Here is a 21196-nt window from a genome sequence, read left to right as displayed (position 1 = left end):
TTGACAGGAAGTGGGTGTTTCTGGGTGTCAAATGACCGTTTTCAGGGAGTGAGTGAAAAAACGCATGCGTGCCAGATAAAAACGCAGGACTGGCTGGGGAAATGTAGGCGTGGCTGGCCAAACGCAGGGCGTGTTCGTGACGTCAAAACAGGAACTAAATAGTCTGCAGTGATCGCAAGCTAGGAGTAGGTCTGGAGCTACTCTGAAGCTGCACAAAATTATTTTGTAGCCGCTGTGCGATCCTTTCGTTCGCACTTCTGCTAAGCTAAAATACACTCCCAGAGGGCGGCAGCTTAACGTTTGCACGGCTGCTAAAAGCAGCTAGCGAGCGAACAACTCGGAATGAGAGCCTATGGACCTTATTCAGGTTAGATCGCAAAAATTGCAATGATGATGCGGGCGCATGCGCTGGGTCCATCCTACACCTGCATTTACTGTAAATGTGAACGCCTCTGTCAGTCAGGCAGAGGTGTTTGCGGGGAGGCAACGGTCCATTTCCTAGAAGAAACGTTGCTGGGGCTTCGTCATGGAAATTGAGGCATGATCGGGGCGGTTGCGTGATGCCACATGCAGCCGTTTCTATCAAAAAGATGCCAGCGACTGCGCCAGCAGGAGGCATCCACAATTTCTGCGATCATGCTGAAATTGCAGTGCAACCGCAATTTCAGTGTGGTCGCAGAGGGGGTGCGGCAGTTAGCATGCTGGGCGGCCCTACCCTGCGATGGGCTGCCCCCAGCATCTGAGCAAAAGGATTGCAGAATTTGCAGTCGTTACTGAATAGGGTCTATATATAAGCACCTGGCGACACTGTTATCATGCGGCATTATGTCAACACCTGCACAATGTTGACTTGTTCACAGTGTCGACATGTGAAATATTGATAATCTGCAGGGACCAGAGGGTTAAGGTATACACAATGTGCTCCGTGAGCAACATCGCCTTGTGTTCCCCGTCCTGGGCCGGGCTGCCCGACGGTGGGCATACACACTGGGGGTAATTCCAAGTTGATCGCAGTAGGAATTTTGTTTGCAGTTAGGCAAAACCATGTGCACTGCAGGGGAGGCAGATATAACATGTGCAGAGAGAGTTAGATTTGGATGGGTTATTTTGTTTCTGTGCAGGGTAAATACTGGCTGCTTTATTTTTACACTGCAAATTAGATTGCAGATTGAACACACCACACCCAAATCTAACTCTCTCTGCACATGTTATATCTGCCTCCCCTGCAGTGCACATGGTTTTGCCCAACTGCTAACAAAATTCCTACTGCGATCAACTTGGAATTACCCCCACTGTGCGATATCACTAATGATTTTTCACGCACAGTGACGTCATGCCGCTGCCGGCTGGAGTATGCTTCTTGGGACGATGAGTCCAGATTGAGTTGCATGCACGGCTCAGACCGTGGGTCGCTAAAAACAACCCGCGCATAGCTCGGCGGCATGCACACTGGTTGATATATTAAACTATATCACTCAGGAGGGTGAAAATGAGCGATACAGTTCACTCTATTGCAAAGTGCTTACCTACCTTCAGAGTTAGGATTCTGGGGAGAGGTTAGGTTTAGTCACCAGTGGAAAGGTTAGGGGTCAGCAATATCCACCGCTGGAAGCACCTCAGGATCAGCTGGAAGCCGTGTCAACATTTGTGAATGTCATCAAAATATACTGAACCCTCACGCCGTCCTGTGTAGAAGCCCCAATGTATTATTCGTCAGATGCTAGTATGATAACTTTACTTCCAAGTTTAGACCAAGCTGTGCAGGCAGTTGGTATTCACTAACAGGGCCAAGCAGTGAAACGCTAAGCTTTTCAGAGCTTGGTCAGTAGGACATTCTCCCTCTCTTCCTCCTGCTTCTTTTTCTTCTGGGGGGTGTCTACCAAGAGGAAATTTTATATAGATAATAACTCTACCTATGACTGTTTGATGTCATCTGGGAATGTTGTCAGGATCCCAATGGTCACAATCCTGGCTGCGACGAAGAGTATAAGGGTTAGGCACTAGATCAGGGGTGGGCAACATGCGGCCTGCGAACCGATCCTGCCTGGCCTGCTGTCTCCCATCAGTGTGCAATGACAAGCGGCCCGACTGGCTGAGCCGCTTGTCATTGCGCCACACTGCTGCGAGACGCAGCTCCGCTGAGGAAATCCCAGTCACGTCACAGGGTCTGCTGACCGGGATTTCCTCTGTGATGTCATGCGCTGGGCGGCATGGGGGGCGGAGCCACAGCAGGAGCGGCGGGCAGCAGCAATGATTCCGAGGAGCGGACAGCAGCAGCGACTCCGTGAAGCATGGACAGCGGGGATCAGGCAGCGGATCATCTTCCACTGTGAAATAAAGGTAAACCCCCTGCCCAACCAGTACCTGAAATGGATCTGTACTTAAGCTGCAATATGGCTTCAGGGGAGGGGGGAGGGGAGATAAAAACTGCTATATAGGTGGGGGAAAGGGGGGTAGGGACTGCTATATAGATTCAGGGGAGGGGGGTGAGGACTGCTATATAGGTTCAGGGAAGGGGGGTAGGGACTGCTATATACAGTAGGTTCAGGGGAGGGGGGTAGGGACTGCTATATAGGTTCAGGGGAAAGGGGGTAGGGACTGAGGTGCATGCGCAGTTCAGACCCGATTTACAAGATATTTTGTGTTTGGCCCTCGACTATTCACTGGAAGTGTTAAGCGGCCCCACAGCTGAAATAATTGCCCACCCCTGCACTAGATGGAGGTTTAGGCTACGGGAGGGGTGGGTTAGAGTTGGGGTTAGAATACTCACTGGGATCTGTTGGCTTTGTGAGCATAGGGATTCCGCTGCTGGGATGTTGTACCCAACCCGTTGTCTGTCATCAATTTAGTATACATAATATTTAGGTGTCTCTATTTATCAGAGAGTGAATTATATTTATCATTGGCATATATTTCTCTTTGTTAACCTACAATATGTATGACTGATTATCTCCGCACTACACACGGTTTTAGTGCTGCTGAGGAGACGCAGGGAGAGATCCTGCACAAACCCACCTCTCCACCGATGTACTCTAGTTCTTCTATGAAATCAGCATAATAAAGCGTGGATAGTTCCATGAGATCAGTAATATATTAGGCTATTTCTTAAAATGGCTGTTGTCACATGGGCTTTTCTAGCTAGTTAAAATATGTAGGTTGACTCTTCCATGATGACCCACACAAATGCATAGGCAACTTGTAATCAGTAATATCTGTAGAAGCATGTTTGATCTTTTCTCTGACGTCCTAAGTGGATGCTGGGACTCCGTAAGGACCGTGGGGATTAGCGGCTCCGCAGGAGACTGGGCACAACTAAAGAAAGCTTTATGACTACCTGGTGTGCACTGGCCCCTCCCACCAAGACCCCCCTCCAGACCTCAGTTAGATTCTTGTGCCCGGCTGAGCTGGATGCACACTAGGGGCTCTCCTGAGCTCCTAGAAAGAAAGTACATTTAGGTTTTTTATTTTACAGTGAGATCTGCTGGCAACAGACTCACTGCAGCGAGGGACTAAGGGGAGAAGAAGCGAACCTACCTAACAGGTGGTAGTTTGGGCTTCTTAGGCTACTGGACACCATTAGCTCCAGAGGGATCGACCGCAGGACCCGACCTTGGTGTTCGTTCCCGGAGCCGCGCCGCCGTCCCCCTTACAGAGCCAGAAGCATGAAGAGTCCGGAAAATCGGCGGCAGAAGACTTCGGTCTTCACCAAGGTAGCGCACAGCACTGCAGCTGTGCGCCATTGCTCCTCATGTACACCTCACACTCCGGTCACTGATGGGTGCAGGGCGCTGGGGGGGGGGGGTGCCCTGAGGGCAATATATGACACCTTGGCTGGCAAATCTACATCATATATAGTCCTAGAGGCTATATAGATGTAAAATTACCCCTGCCAGTATTCCAGAAAAAGCGGGAGAAAGTCAGTTAAAAAAGGGGCGGGGCTTCTCCCTCAGCACACTGGCGCCATTTTCTCTTCACAGTGCAGCTGGAAGACAGCTCCCCAGGCTCTCCCCTGTAGTTTTCAGGCTCAAAGGGTTAAAAAGAGAGGGGGGGCACTACATTTAGGCGCAATATATGTATACAAGCAGCATTTTGGGGGAAAAATCACTCGGTTATAGTGTTAATCCCTGCATTATGTGGCGCTCTGGTGTGTGCTGGCATACTCTCTCTCTGTCTCCCCAAAGGACTTTGTGGGGTCCTGTCCTCAGTCAGAGCATTCCCTGTGTGTGTCGGTACGGCTGTGTCGACATGTTGGATGAGGAAGGTTACGTGGAGGCGGAGCAGAGGCCGATAAATGGGATGTCGCCCCCTGTGGGGCCGACACCAGAGTGGATGGATAGGTGGAAGGTATTAGCCGACAGTGTCAACTCCTTACATAAAAGGCTGGATGACGTAACAGCTGTGGGACAGCCGGCTTCTCAGCCCGCGCCTGCCCAGGCGTCTCAAAGGCCATCAGGGGCTCAAAAAACGCCCGTTACCTCAGATGGCAGACACAGATGTCGACACGGAGTCTGACTCCAGTGGCGACGAGGTTGAGACATATACACAATCCACTAGGAACATCCGTTACATGATCTCGGCAATGAAAAATGTGTTACGCATTTTCTGACATGAACCCAAGTACCACATAAAAGGGGTTTTATTTTTGGGGAGAAAAAGCAGCCAGTGTTTTGTTCCCCCATCAGATGAATGAATGAAGTGTGTAAAGAAGCGTGGTTTCCCCCGATAAGAAACTGGTAATTTCTAAAAAGTTACTGATGGCATACCCTTTCCCGCCAGAGGATAGGTCACGTTGGGAGATATCCCTTAGGGTGGATAAGGCGCTCACACGTTTGTCAAAAGGTGGCACTGCCATCTTAGGATACGGCCACCTTGAAGGAACCTGCTGATAAAAAGCAGGAGGCGATCCTGAAGTCTGTATTTACACACTCAGGTTATATACTGAAACCTGCAATTGCCTCAGCATAAATAGGGCTGCTGCAGCGTGGTCTGATACCCTGTCAGATAATATTAATACGCTAAGACAGGGATAATATTTTGCTAACATTGAGCATATTTAAGACGTTGTCTTATATATAAAGGATGCACAGAGGGATATTTGCTGGCTGGCATCCAGAATTAATGCAATGTCCATTCTGCCAGGAGGGTATTAGAAACCCGGCAGTGGACAGGTGATGCTGCCTGTAAAAGGCACATGGAGATTCTGCCTTATAAGGGTGAGGAATTGTTTGGGGATGGTCTCTGGGACCTCGTATCCACAGCAACAGCTGGGAAGACATTTTTTTACCTCAGGTTTCCTCACAGCCTAAGAAAGCACCGTATTTTCAGGTACAGTCCTTTCGGCTTCAGAAAAGCAAGCGGGTCAAAGGTGCTTCCTTTCTGCACAGAGACAAGGGAAGAAGGAAAAAAGCTGCACCAGCAGCCAGTTCCCAGGATCAAAAATCTTCCCCCGCTTCCTCTGAGTCCACCGCATGACGCTGGGGCTCCACAGGTGGAGACAGGTGCGGTAGGGGCGCGTCTCGGGAACTTCAGGGACCAGTGGGCTTGCCCACAGGTGGATCTCTAGGTTCTGCAAATAGTATCACAGGGATACAGGCTGGAGTTCGAGGCGACTCCCCCTCGCCGTTACCTCACATCAGCCTTGCCGGCTGCCCTCGGAGAAAGGTAGTACTGGCGGCAATTCACAAGCTGTACTTCCAGCAGGTGAAAGCAAGGTACCCCTCCTTCAACAAGGCCGGGGTTACTATTCCAAAATGTTGTGGTACCGAAACCAGACGGTTCGGTGAGACCCATTCTAAAATTGAAAGCCTTGAACACTTATATACGAAGGTTCAAGTTCAAAATGGAATCGCTCAGGGCGATTATTGCAAGCCTGGAGAATTTCATGGTATCACTGGACATCAAGGATGATTACCTGCATGTCCCTATTTACCCTCTTCACCAGGAGTACCTCAATATTGTGGTACAGGATTGTCATTACCAATTCCAGCCGTTGCCGTTGGTCTGTCCCCGGCACCGAGGTATTTACCAAGGTAATGGCCGAAATAATTATCCCGTACTTGGACGATCTCCTTATAAAGGCGAGGTCCAGGGAGCAGTTGTTCGTCGGAGTAGCACTATCTCGGAAAGTGCTACAACAGCACGGCTGGATTCTGAATATTCCAAAGTCGCAGCTGGTTCCTACGACGCGTCTACTGTTCCTGGGTATGGTTCTGGACACAGAACAGGATAAAAAGGGTTTCTCCCGGAGGAGAAGTCCAAGGAGTTGTTGTCTCTAGACAGAGACCTCCTAATACGTATACAGGTGTCGGTGCATCAATGCACGCGAGCCCTGGGAAAGATGGTAGCTTCTTACGAAGAAATTCCATTCGCCAGGTCCCATGCAAGGATTTTCCAGTGGGATCTGTTGGACAAGTGGTCCGGGTCGCATCTTCAGATGCATCGGCGGATAACCCTGTCTCCAAGGGTCAGGGTGTCGCTGTTGTGGTGGCTGCAGAGTGCTCATCTTCTAGGGGGCCGCAGATTCGGCATACAGGACTGGGTCCTGGTGACCACGGATGCCAGCCTTCGAGGCTGGGGGGCAGTCACACAGGGAAGGAACTTCCAAGGCTATGGAAAAGTCAGGAGACTTCCCTACACATAAATATTCTGGAACTGAGGGCCATTTACAATGCCCTAAGTCAGGCTAGCCCCCTGCTTCAACACCGGCCGTTGCTGATCCAGTCAGACAACATCACGGCGGTCGCTCATGTAAACCGACAGGGCGGCACAAGAAGCAGGATGGCGATGGCAGAAGCCACAAGGATTCTCCGATGGGCAGAAAATCATGTGTTAGCACTGTCAGCAGTGTTCATTCCCAGAGTGGACAACTAAGAAACCTCCACCCGGGAGAGTGGGGACTTCATCCAGAAGTCTTCCAAATGATTGTACACCGTTGGGAAAGGCCACAGGTGGACATGATGGCGTCCCGCCTCAACTAAAAGTTACAAAGATATTGCGCCAGGTCAAGGACCCTCAGGCGATAGCTGTGGACGCTCTGGTAACACCGTGGGTGTACCAGTCGGTGTATGTGTTCCCTTCTCTGCCTCTCTTACCCAGGGTAATGAGAATAATAAGAAGGAGAGGAGTAAGAACTATACTCATTGTTCCGGGTTGGCCAAGAAGAGCTTGGTAACCAGAACTCCAAAGAAATGATCGCAGAGGACCCATGGCCTCTGCCGCTCAGACAGGACCTGCTGCAGCAGGGGGCCTGTCTGTTCCAAGACGTACCGCGGCTGCGTTGACAGCATGGCGGTTGAACGCCGGATCCTGAAGGAAAAGGGAATTCCGGAGGAAGTTATCCCTACGCTATTTGAAGCTAGGAAAGAAGTGAACGCAAACCATTATCACCGCATATGGCGGAAATATGTTGCGTACTGTGAGGCCAGGAAGGCCCCAAAGGAGAAATTTCAGCTAGGTCGATTTCTGCACTTCCTACAGTCAGAGGTGACTATGGGCCTAAAATTGGGTTCCATTAAGGTCCAGATTTCGGCTCTATTGATTTTCTTCCAAAATTGAACTGGCTTCACTGCCTGAAGTTCAGACTTTTGTTAAGGGAGTGCTGCATAGTCGGCCCCCGTTTGTGCCTCCAGTGGCACCGTGGGATCTCAACGTGGTGTTGGATTTCCTGAAGTCGCATTGGGTTGAGCCACTTAAATCCGTGGAGCTATAATACCTCACGTGGAAAGTGGTCATTCTGTGGGCCTTGGCGTCGGCCAGGCGTGTATCAGAATTGGCGGCTTTGTCATACAAAAGCCCTTATCTGTATTTTATATGGATAAGGCGGAATTGAGGACTCGTTCCTAAGGTGGTATAATTTTTTAATGTGAACCAACCTATTGTGGTGCCTGCGGCTACTTGGGACTTGGAGGATTCCAAGTTACTGGATGTAGTCAGGGCCCTGAAATGTATATGTTTCCAGGACAGCTGGAGTCAGGAAAACTGACTCGCTATTTCTCCTGTATGCACCCAACAAGCTGGGTGCTCCTGCTTCTAAGCAGACGATTGCTCGCTGGATCTGTAGCACGATTCAACTTGCACATTCTGCGGCTGGACTGCCGCACCCTAATTCTGTAAAAGCCCATTCCACGAGAAAAGTGGGCTCTTCTTGGGCGGCTGCCCGAGGGGTCTCGGCTTTACAACTTTGCCGAGCTGTTACTTGGTCGGGTTAAAACATTTTTGTAAGAGTCTACAAGTTTGATACCCTGGCTGAGGAGGACCTAGAGTTTGCTCATTCGGTGCTGCAGAGTCATCCGCACTCTCCCGCCCGTTTGGGAGCTTTGGTATAATCCTCATGGTCCTTACGGAGTCCCAGCATCCACTTAGGACGTCGGAGAAAATAAGATTTTACTCACCAGTAAATCTATTTCTCGTAGTCCGTAGTGGATGCTGGGCGCCCATCCCAAGTGCGGATTGTCTGCAATACTTGTTTATAGTTATTGCCTAACTAAAGGGTTATTGTTGAGCCATCTGTTGAGAGGCTCAGTTATATTTCATACTGTTAACTGGGTATAGTATCACGAGTTATACGGTGTGATTGGTGTGGCTGGTATGAGTCTTACCCGGGATTCAAAATCCTTCCTTATTGTGTCAGCTCTTCCGGGCACAGTATCCTAACTGAGGTCTGGAGGGGGGTCTTGGTGGGAGGGGCCAGTGCACACCAGGTAGTCATAAAGCTTTCTTTAGTTGTGCCCAGTCTCCTGCGGAGCCGCTAATACCCATGGTCCTTACGGAGTCCCAGCATCCACTACGGACTACGAGAAATAGATTTACCGGTGAGTAAAATCTTATTTTCTGCATAAAACTTAAGTATCCCTGCAAGAACACAATATAGATGCTGTCAGGTAACCATGGTTTTACGTGAGATGTTGAACAGTGATTGGGGGTAATTCAGAGTTGATCGCAGCAGCAAATTTGTTAGTAGTTGGGAAAAACCATTTGCACTGCAGGTGTGGCAGATATAACGTGCGGAGAGAGTTAGATTTGGGTGTTTATTTTGTTTCTGTGGAGTGTAAATACTGGCTGCTTTATTTTTACACTGCAATTTAGATTTCAGTTTGAACACACCCCACCCAAATCTAACTCTCTCTGCCCCACCTGCAGTGCACATGGGTTTTGCCCAACTGCTAACATATTTGCTGCTGCGAACAACTCTGAATTAGGCCCATTAGCAGAAAACATATAGTGTTGATTGTTTAGTGGCACAGTATTTTCTAAGACAACTAATTATCAAAGTAATTAACTCCAGGTAGAGAACTTGATTCATAGGGGGGGGGATTTTAATTTACCGTGCGGGGAATAGCCTCGGGTCTGAAGTTATTTAATTAATCAGCATTTTCATTGCCCTGTAAACTATGGGTTAACACATGTAAACCCACTGATTCCACGTACAAATGGAATCTAAAAGGTTTTCCTGCGTACTAAATATAGAAGGGTACTGCCTCTGGGGCTTAGCACGTTGGGTTCTTGCAGCTAACTGAATTGGGTAGCACGTTCAGTTAGCTGTGGGGTAAACCCTGCTCCTAACTGAATCTCCTCATAATAAAAATGTATCAGCGTCGTAGGGAGAGATAAAGGCAGGTATCTAATTGCCTGCAATAATTTACCACACAGCATTAACGGCCTTTTTAGCTCTATAGTATTACCAAGCTATCCAATTACAGGCCATTTTTCAGTGTGGTAAATGACCTGTTTTTGGGTCAACACACATGGGATCTGAAAAGTTCAAGGACCCATGCGTGCCGGCAGTCAGGGGCAAATTGGATAGCCCTGGGGGAATCCATTAATCATGGTAATTTATAGCGGTTAATGGATATCCCACAAAGTGTAAGATTTGTAAGCTTTAGATTGTAAGCTTGCAAGCAGGGCCTTCCTACCTCTATGACTGTTATCACCCAGTTTGTTATTGTTATTTCAAATTGTAAAGCGCAACGGAATTTGCTGCGCTATATAAGAAACTGTTAATAAATAAATAAAGTGGAGAAGTTGCTCATACCAACCAATTAGCTTATGTCAGTTTACAGTCTCTCCCATAATTTAAATTTATTGACCTGAGGATAGAGCATTTCTGAAAAGGATTAATCATTTCCTTTTTTATTTTCAATAAATGTTTTTTAGTGAAGTCGCACAAAGATTACATTACATCATAAAGTATATCCGTCACACATAAGTACCATCATGCCAGTGTAAATATGACAAAAAAAGTACACCAGGATACAGTGGGCAGGATTCAATTCTTTTCACCCCTTTCCACACCCGTTATATTTCTGCCCTCAGGGGCGTGGTATCATTATTTCTCTATCGTCCTAGTGGATGCTGGGGTTCCTGAAAGGACCATGGGGAATAGCGGCTCCGCAGGAGACAGGGCACAAAAAGTAAAGCTTTCCGATCAGGTGGTGTGCACTGGCTCCTCCCCCTATGACCCTCCTCCAAGCCTCAGTTAGATTTTTGTGCCCGGCCGAGAAGGGTGCAATCTAGGTGGCTCTCCTAAAGAGCTGCTTAGAGAAAGTTTAGCTTAGGTTTTTTATTTTACAGTGAGTCCTGCTGGCAACAGGATCACTGCAACGAGGGACTTAGGGGAGAAGAAGTGAACTCACCTGCGTGCAGGATGGATTGGCTTCTTGGCTACTGGACATCAGCTCCAGAGGGACGATCACAGGTACAGCCTGGATAGTCACCGGAGCCTCGCCGCCGGCCCCCTTGCAGATGCTGAAACATGAAGAGGTCCAGAATCGGCGGCAGATGACTCCTCAGTCTTCTAAAGGTAGCGCACAGCACTGCAGCTGTGCGCCATTTTCCTCTCAGCACACTTCACACGGCAGTCACTGAGGGTGCAGGGCGCTGGGAGGGGAGCGCCCTGGGAGGCAAATGAAAACCTATTTGGCTAAAAAAATACCTCACATATAGCCTCCGGGGGCTATATGGAGATATTTAACCCCTGCCAGAATACACTAAAGAGCGGGAGACGAGCCCGCCGAAAAAGGGGCGGGGCCTATCTCCTCAGCACACAGCGCCATTTTCCTTACACAGCTCCGCTGGTCAGGACGGCTCCCAGGTCTCTCCCCTGCACTGCACTACAGAAACAGGGTAAAACAAGAGAGGGGGGGCAAAATAGTGGCAAAAATTATATTATAAAAGCAGCTATACAGGGAGCACTTATTATAAGGCTATCCCTGTCATATATAGCGCTTTTGGTGTGTGCTGGCAAACTCTCCCTCTGTCTCCCCAAAGGGCTAGTGGGGTCCTGTCTTCGTTAAGAGCATTCCCTGTGTGTCTGCTGTGTGTCGGTACGTGTGTGTCGACATGTATGAGGACGATATTGGTGTGGAGGCGGAGCAATTGCCAAATATGGGGATGTCACCTCCTAGGGGGTCGACACCAGAATGGATGCCTTTATTTATGGAATTACGGGATAGTGTCAACACGCTAAAGCAGTCGGTTGACGACATGAGACGGCCGGACAATCAGTTAGTGCCTGTCCAGGCGCCTCAAACACCGTCAGGGGCTGTAAAACGCCCTTTGCCTCAGTCGGTCGACACAGACCCAGACACAGGCACTGATTCCAGTGGCGACGGTGACGAATCAACCGTATTTTCCAGTAGGGCCACACGTTATATGATTTTGGCAATGAAGGAGGCGTTACATTTAGCTGATACTACAGGTACCACTAAACAGGGTATTATGTGGGGTGTGAAAAAACTACCTATAGTTTTTCCTGAATCAGAAGAACTAAATGATGTATGTGATGAAGCGTGGGTTGCCCCCGATAAAAAGATGCTAATTTCAAAGAAGTTATTGGCTTTATACCCTTTCCCGCCAGAGGTTAGGGCGCGCTGGGAAACACCTCCTAGGGTGGACAAGGCGCTCACACGCTTATCTAAACAAGTGGCGTTACCCTCTCCTGAGACGGCCGCACTTAAATATCCAGCAGATAGGAGGATGGAAAATATCCAAAAAAGTATATACACACATACAGGTGTTATACTACGACCAGCTATAGCGACAGCCTGGATGTGCAGTGCTGGAGTAGCTTGGTCAGAGTCCCTGATTGAAAATATTGATACCCTGGATAGGGACAATGTTTTACTGTCTTTAGAGCAAATAAAGGATGCATTTCTTTATATGCGTGATGCACAGAGGGATATCTGCACACTGGCATCACGGGTAAGTGCTATGTCCATTTCGGCCAGAAGAAGTTTATGGACGCGACAGTGGTCAGGCGATGCGGACTCAAAACGGCATATGGAAGTTTTGCCGTATAAAGGGGAGGAGTTATTTGGAGTCGGTCTATCAGATTTGGTGGCCACGGCTACAGCCGGGAAATCCACCTTTTTACCTCAAGCTACTCCCCAACAGAAAAAGACAGCGACTTTTCAACCGCAGCCCTTTCGTTCCTTTAAAAACAAGAGAGCAAAGGGATATTCATATCTGCCACGAGGCAGAGGAAGGGGGAAGAGACACCAACAGGCAGCTCCTTCCCAGGAACAGAAGCCCTCCCCCGCTTCTACAAAAGCCTCAGCATGACGCTGGGGCTTCTCAAGCGGACTCGGGGGCGGTGGGCGGTCGTCTCAAGAATTTCAGCGCGCAGTGGGCTCACTCGCAGGTAGATCCCTGGATCCTGCAGATAATATCTCAGGGGTACAGGTTGGAACTAGAGACAGATCCGCCTCGCCGTTTCCTGAAGTCTGCTTTACCAACGTCCCCCTCCGAAAGGGAGACTGTTTTGGAAGCCATTCACAAGCTGTACTCTCAGCAGGTGATAGTCAAGGTACCTCTTCTACAACAGGGAAAGGGGTATTATTCCACTCTATTTGTGGTACCGAAGCCGGACGGCTCGGTAAGACCTATTCTAAATCTGAAGTCCTTGAACCTGTACATAAAGAAGTTCAAGTTCAAAATGGAGTCACTCAGAGCAGTGATAGCGAACCTGGAAGAAGGGGACTTTATGGTGTCCTTGGACATCAAGGATGCGTACCTCCACGTTCCAATTTACCCCTCACACCAGGGGTACCTCAGGTTCGTTGTACAAGACTGTCACTATCAGTTTCAGACGCTGCCGTTCGGATTGTCCACGGCACCTCGGGTCTTTACAAAGGTAATGGCCGAGATGATGATTCTTCTTCGAAGAAAAGGCGTATTAATTATCCCATACTTGGACGATCTCCTAATAAGGGCAAGGTCCAGAGAACAGCTAGAGATGGGATTAGCACTGTCTCAAGAAGTGCTAAAACAGCACGGCTGGATTCTGAATATTCCAAAATCCCAGTTAATGCCGACAACTCGTCTGCTGTTCCTAGGGATGATTCTGGACACGGTTCAGAAAAAGGTTTTTCTCCCGGAGGAAAAAGCCAAGGAGTTATCCGAGCTTGTCAGGAACCTCCTAAAACCAGGAAAGGTGTCTGTACATCAATGCACAAGAGTCCTGGGAAAAATGGTGGCTTCTTACGAAGCAATTCCATTCGGCAGATTCCATGCACGAATTTTTCAGAGGGATCTGTTGGACAAATGGTCAGGGTCGCATCTTCAGATGCACCAGCGGATAACCCTGTCTCCAAGGACAAGGGTATCTCTTCTGTGGTGGTTGCAGAGTGCTCATCTATTGGAGGGCCGCAGATTCGGCATACAGGATTGGATCCTGGTGACCACGGACGCCAGCCTGAGAGGCTGGGGAGCAGTCACACAAGGAAGAAACTTCCAGGGAGTGTGGACGAGCCTGGAAACGTCTCTTCACATAAACATTCTGGAACTAAGAGCAATCTACAATGCTCTAAGCCAGGCAGAACCTCTGCTTCAAGGAAAACCGGTGTTGATCCAGTCGGACAACATCACGGCAGTCGCCCATGTAAACAGACAGGGCGGCACAAGAAGCAGGAGTGCAATGGCAGAAGCTGCAAGGATTCTTCGCTGGGCAGAGAATCATGTGATAGCACTGTCAGCAGTGTTCATCCCGGGAGTGGACAACTGGGAAGCAGACTTCCTCAGCAGACACGACCTTCACCCGGGAGAGTGGGGACTTCATCCAGAAGTCTTCCACATGCTGGTAACCCGTTGGGAAAGACCAATGGTGGACATGATGGCGTCTCGCCTCAACAAAAAACTGGACAGGTATTGCGCCAGGTCAAGAGATCCGCAGGCAATAGCTGTGGACGCGCTGGTAACGCCTTGGGTGTACCAGTCGGTGTATGTGTTTCCTCCTCTGTCTCTCATACCAAAAGTATTGAGAATTATACGGCAAAGAGGCGTAAGAACGATACTAGTGGTTCCGGATTGGCCAAGAAGGACTTGGTACCCGGAACTTCAAGAGATGATCACGGAAGATCCGTGGCCTCTACCTCTAAGGAGGGACTTGCTTCAGCAGGGTCCCTGTCTGTTTCAAGACTTACCGCGGCTGCGTTTGACGGCATGGCGGTTGAACGCCGGATCCTAAAGGAAAAAGGCATGCCGGAAGAAGTCATTCCTACTTTGATTAAAGCAAGGAAGGAAGTAACCGTGCAACACTATCACCGCATTTGGCGAAGATATGTTGCGTGGTGCGAGGATCGGAGTGCTCCGACGGAGGAATTTCAACTGGGTCGATTCCTACATTTCCTGCAATCAGGATTGTCTATGGGTCTCAAATTGGGATCTATTAAGGTTCAAATTTCGGCCCTGTCGATTTTCTTTCAAAAAGAATTGGCTTCAGTTCCTGAAGTCCAGACTTTTGTTAAGGGAGTGCTGCATATACAGCCTCCTGTGGTGCCTCCAGTGGCACCGTGGGATCTCAATGTGGTTTTGGAATTTCTAAAATCTCATTGGTTTGAACCACTAAAAAGGTGGATTTAAAATATCTCACATGGAAAGTGACCATGTTACTAGCCCTGGCTTCGGCCAGGAGAGTGTCAGAACTGGCAGCTTTATCTTACAAAAGCCCATATCTGATTTTCCATTCGGACAGGGCAGAACTGCGGACTCGTCCGCATTTTCTCCCTAAGGTGGTGTCAGCATTTCATCTGAACCAGCCTATTGTAGTGCCTGCGGCTACAAGTGACTTGGAGGACTCCAAGTTACTGGACGTTGTCAGAGCATTAAAAATATATATTGCAAGGACAGCTGGAGTCAGAAAATCTGACTCGTTGTTTATATTGTATGCACCCAACAAGATGGGTGCTCCTGCGTCTAAGCAGACGATTGCTCGTTGGATCTGTAGCACAATCCAACTTGCACATTCTGTGGCAGGCCTGCCACAGCCTAAATCTGTTAAGGCCCACTCCACAAGGAAGGTGGGCTCATCTTGGGCGGCTGCCCGAGGGGTCTCGCATTACAACTTTGCCGAGCAGCTACGTGGTCAGGGGAGAACACGTTTGTAAAATTTTACAAATTTGATACTCTGGCTAAGGAGGACCTGGAGTTCTCTCATTCGGTGCTGCAGAGTCATCCGCACTCTCCCGCCCGTTTGGGAGCTTTGGTATAATCCCCATGGTCCTTTCAGGAACCCCAGCATCCACTAGGACGATAGAGAAAATAAGAATTTACTTACCGATAATTCTATTTCTCGGAGTCCGTAGTGGATGCTGGGCGCCCATCCCAAGTGCGGATTATCTGCAATAATTGTACATAGTTATTGTTAACTAATTCGGGTTATTGTTTAGGAAGCCATCTTTCAGAGGCTCCTCTGTTATCATACTGTTAACTGGGTTTTGATCACAAGTTGTACGGTGTGATTGGTGTGGCTGGTATGAGTCTTACCCGGGATTCAAAATTCCTCCCTTATTGTGTACGCTCGTCCGGGCACAGTACCTAACTGAGGCTTGGAGGAGGGTCATAGGGGGAGGAGCCAGTGCACACCACCTGATCGGAAAGCTTTACTTTTTGTGCCCTGTCTCCTGCGGAGCCGCTATTCCCCATGGTCCTTTCAGGAACCCCAGCATCCACTACGGACTCCGAGAAATAGAATTATCGGTAAGTAAATTCTTATTTTCAGCTCGCTACCCCCGAAGTAGGAAGTCACCCAACCCTTTACACAGCTAAACCTGATCACTATGGGCGCAACATGCGCAGTAACGGAGATAATTTTAGAAAGGAAATTGGGCGTGATATATCATTTGAATCTCACCCAGTATATTTTCAAGGTAGTCCAGTTTCATCTAGGTATCTGCCACTTATTTCAAGTTCTTGTCGACAGACCAAAGGCTTCAGCTATCTTTTCACATTTTCCAACCATTCTAAGTGTGTATGTATGTATGTATGTATGTATGTATGTATGTGTATATATATATATATATATATATATATATATATAATATATATATGTATGTATGTATGTATGTGTATATATATATATATATATATATATATATATATATATATATATATATATATATATATATATATATATATATTTTTTTTTTTTTCCTCTGACATCCTAGTGGATGCTGGGTACTCCGTAAGGACCATGGGGTATAGACGGGCTCCGCAGGAGACTGGGCACTCTTAAAAGAAAGATTAGGTACTATATCTGGTGTGCACTGGCTCCTCCCTCTATGCCCCTCATCCAGACCTCAGTTAGTATCTGTGCCCGGCCAGAGCTGGATGCACCCTAGGGGCTCTCCTGAGCTTCCTAGAAAAGAAAGTATTTGTTAGGTTTTTTATTTTCAGTGAGATCTGCTGGCAACAGACTCACTGCTACGTGGGACTGAGGGGAGAGAAGCGAACCTACCTGCTTGCAGCTAGCTTGGGCTTCTAAGGCTACTGGACACCATTAGCTCCAGAGGGATCGAACACAGGCCCAGTCCTCGGTCGTCCGGTCCCGGAGCCGCGCCGCCGTCCCCCTTGCAGAGCCAGAAGAACGAAGAGAAGTTGAAAATCGGCGGCTGAAGACTCCGGTCTTCATTAAGGTAGCGCACAGCACTGCAGCTGTGCGCCATTGCTCCCTTAGCACACCACACACTCCGGTCACTGATGGGTGCAGGGCGCTGGGGGGGGCGCCCTGGGCAGCAATTAGATTACCTTACTTGGCGAAAAGCACATAATACAGTCTGATAAACTGTATATGTGCATTAACCCCCGCCATTAAAGTACATAAAAGGACAGAAGCCCGCCGCTGAGGGGGCCGGGCCTTCTTCCTCAGCACACCGACACCATTTTCTCTTCACAGCTCAGCTGGAAGGAAGCTCCCCAGGCTCTCCCCTGCAGTATCCTGGTACACAAAGGGTAAAAAAAAGAGAGGGGGGGCACATACATTTAGGCGCAAAACTGTGTATATAAGCTGCTATAGGGGAAAAATCACTCAGTATAGTGGACATCCCTGTATTATATAGCGCTGTGGTGTGTGCTGGCATACTCTCTCTCTGTCTCTCCAAAGGGCCTGGTGGGGGAACTGTCTTCAAATAGAGCATCCCCTGTGTGTGTGGTGTGTCGGTACGCGTGTGTCGACATGTCTGAGGTAAAAGGCTCCTCTAAGGAGGTGATAGAGCGGATATGTGTGTGGGAGGGTGTCTCCGTCGACAACGCCGACACCTGTTTGGATATGTGTAAGTGCTGAGGTAAAATTATTGCACAAAAGGTTAGGGAACAGAAAGGAAATCTACCCTGGTCTGTCCCTATGTCACAGAGTCCTTCAGAGTCTCTCTATGTTCACTATCCAAAATAACAAAGTATCGACACGGAGTTTAACTCCACTGTCGACTACGATAATGCAAAGTTACGTCCAAGAGGGCTAAAAGATATTCAATATATGATTATTGGAATAAAAGATGATTTGCATATCACTGATGACTCATCTGTCCCTGACACGGGAGTACACATGTTAAGGGGAAGAATGCTGAGGTAAATTTCCCTCCTCTCATGAGGAAAAAGAGCGGGAATCTCCAGACAAGAGACGGCAGCTTCCCACAAGAGCCAGGATGTGTTGAGAATCTTCCCCTTGGGTGTCCTGTTTGCACTAGCTATTCTCAGGGATCCTGCAGATAGTGTGCACATTCTAGTATACTACCCAGACCGGCGATTGTGTCGGCATGGGTTTATAGCGCTGTGGCAGCGTGGACAGGTACCTTATCAGCAGAGATTGAGACCCTAGTATGCATATAAATATTTTATGATGCTGTCTTAAGTGATAGATATATAATTATAAAGCATGCCCAAAGGGACATGAGTATACTGGGTCCTAGAGACAAAAGCTATGTCGATTTCTGCTTGACGTGTCCTGTAGAATATACATTGGACAGATGATGCCGACTTAAGAGGCATATGGAAGGCTGAGGATTGTGTGGAGAAAGGTTCTCGGGCCTGGTCTCCACAGCTATAGCTGGTAATTCTGATATTTTGCCTTATATTCCTGCACAGCCTAGGAAAGCACGACATTATTAAATGCAGCTTTTCGAAATAAAGAAACAAGAAAGTCTGAGGTGCGTCCTTTCTTGTCAGAGCCGGGGGCAGAGGAAAGAAGCTGTACAACACAGCTAGTCCCCAGGAACAGAAGTCCTCCCCGGCCTCTACAAAAATCCACCGCATGTCGCTGGGGCTCCACAGGCGGAGCTAGGCCCGGTGGGGACACGCCTTCGTAAGTTCAGCCACAAGTGGGTTCACTCCCTGTTAGATCCCTGGGCAATAGAAATTGTATCGCAGGGATACAGGCTGGACTGTGAGAAGATGCCCCCCGGCGGGCTTCCCCCCAAGAGAGGGAGCCAGTGTTAACTGCAATTCGTAAATTGTATCTTCACCAGGTGGTGGTCAAGGGTCCCCTCCTTCAACAAGAGGGTGTTATTATTCGACCATGTTATAATCCCGAAACCAGACGGTTCGGTTAGACCCATATTGTATTAAAATCCCTGAACATATACCTGAAAAGGTTCAGGTTCAAGATGGAATCGCTAAGAGCGGTCATTGCAAGCCTGAAATGAATCGGGACATAAGGGATGCATACCTTCGTGTCCCCATTTATCCACCTCATCAGGCGTACCTCAGAATTGCGGTACGGGATTGTCATTACCAATTTCACCAAGGTAATGGCGGATATGATGGTGCTCCTGCGGAAGCAAGGTGTCACTATTATCACATACTTGGATGATCTCATAAAAGCGAGATCAAGAGAGCAGTTGCTGGACAGCGTATCACCTTCTCTGGAAGTGAAACGGCAACACGACTGGATTCTATATATTCCGAAGTCGCAGTTGGTTCCTACAGCTCATCTGCCTCGCCTAGGCATGATCCTAGACACAGACCAGTAGAGGGTTTATCTCCCGATAGAGAGAGCTCAGGAGCTCATGACACTGGTCAGGAATCCATTGAAAACCAAAACAGGTGTCCGTGCATCACTGCACTCGAGTCCTGGGAAGGATGATGGCATCATACGAGGCCATCCCCTTCGGCTGGTTCCATGCAAGGACAATGGAACTTACTGGACAAGTGGTCCGGATCACATCTTCAGATGCATCGGTTAATCACCCTATCCCCCAGGACCAGGGTGTCTCTCCTGTGGTGGCTGCGGAGTGCTCACCTTCTCGAGGGCCGCAGATTCGGCATTCAGGACTGGGTCCTGGTGACCACGGATGCAAGCCTCCGAGGGTGGGGGGCAGTTACACAGGGAAGAAAATTCCAAGGTTTGTGGTCAAGCCAACAGACTTGCCTTCACATCAGTATCCTGGAACTAAGGGCCATATACAACGCCCTAAGTCAAGCAGAGTTCCTGCTTCGCGACCAACCGGTTCTGATCCAGTCAGACCGCAGGGGCTCATGTAAACCGCCAGGGCGGCACAAGGAGCAGGGTGGCGAGGGTAGAAGCCACCAGAATTTTTCGCTGGGCGGAGAATCAAGTAAGCGCACTGTCAGCAGTGTTCATTCCGGGAGTGGACACGACCTCCACCCGGGAAGGTGGTGACTTCATCAGGAAGTCTTCACGCAGTTTTGCAAATTGATGGAAACTGCCTCAGGTGGACTACATGGCGTCCCACCTCAATAAAAAGATAAAAAAGGTTTTACGCTGGGTCAAGGGACTCTCAGGCGATAGCTGTGGTCGCACTAGTAACACCGTGGGTGTTCCAGTCGGTCTATATATTCCCTCCTCTTCCTCTCAGACCCAGGGGCTGAGAATTGTAATAAACGGAGGAGTGTGAACAATATTCTTTGCTCCGGATTGGCCAAGAAGGACTCGGTACCCGGAACTGCAAGAAATGCTCTCAGAGGACCCATGGCCTCTGCCTCTCAGTCAGGACATGTTGCAACAGGGACCCTGTCTGATCCCAGACTTACAGCGGCTGCGTTGGACGGCATGGTGGTTGAACGCCGGATCCTAGCGGAAAAGGGCATTCCGGATGCAGTTATTCCTACGCTGATAAAGGCTAGGAAAGACGTGACAGCAAGACTTTTTCACTGTATATGGCGAAAATTGGTTGCTTGGTGTGTGGCCGGGAAGGCCCTACAGAGGAATTCCAGGGGGGTCGATTCCTGCACTTCCTACAGTCAGGAGTGACTATGGGCCTAAAATTAGGATCCATAAAGGCCAAGATTTCGGCCCTATCCCTTTTTCTCTCAAAAAGAACTGGCTTCACTGCCTGAAGTTCGGACGTTGTTACAGGGGTGCTGCATATTCAGCCCCTTTTGTGCCTCCAGTGGCACCTTGGGATCTTAACGTGTGTTGGATTCCTAAAATCCCACTGGTTTGAGCCACTTAAGACCGTGGAGCTAAAATATCTCACGTGGAAAGTGGTCATGCTTTTGGCCTTAGCTTGGACTAGGCGTGTGTCAGAATTGGCGGCTTTGTCATGTAAAAGCCCATATCTGATCTTCCATATGGAAAGGGCAGAATGGAGGACTCGTCCCCAGTTTCTCCCTAAGGTGGTATCATCGTTTCATTTGAACCAACCTATTGTGGTGCCTGCGGCTACTAGGGACTTGGAGGATTCCAAGTTGCTGGACGTAGTCCGGGCCCTGAAACTTTATGTTTCCAGGACGGCTAGAGTCAGAAAAACTGACTCGCTATTTATCCTGCATGCACTCAACAAGCTGGGTGCTCCTGCTTCAAAGCAGACTATTGCTCGCTGGATCTGTAGCATGATTCAGCTTGCACATTCTGCGGCTGGACTGCCGCATCCTAAATTAGTAAAAGCCCATTCCACGAGGAAGGTGGGCTCTTCTTGGGCGGCTGCCCGAGGGGTCTCGGCTTTACAACTTTGCCGAGCTGCTACTT

At 48.8% G+C, this 21196-nt stretch overlaps 1 protein-coding gene across 2 annotated transcripts in view; it reads left to right on the top strand.

The window, feature by feature from the left end:
• The window catches only part of GUSB (glucuronidase beta), a 134356-nt gene that overhangs the window by 887 nt on the left and 112273 nt on the right, over positions 1 to 21196 (top strand). The gene's annotated exons all lie outside the window — the stretch shown is intronic.

Source organism: Pseudophryne corroboree, chromosome 2 (genome assembly GCF_028390025.1).
Source record: "Pseudophryne corroboree isolate aPseCor3 chromosome 2, aPseCor3.hap2, whole genome shotgun sequence".
Classification (NCBI taxonomy): domain Eukaryota; kingdom Metazoa; phylum Chordata; class Amphibia; order Anura; family Myobatrachidae; genus Pseudophryne; species Pseudophryne corroboree.
Note: the sequence above shows the minus strand (reverse complement) of the source record. Positions and strands in the feature narration are given on the sequence as shown.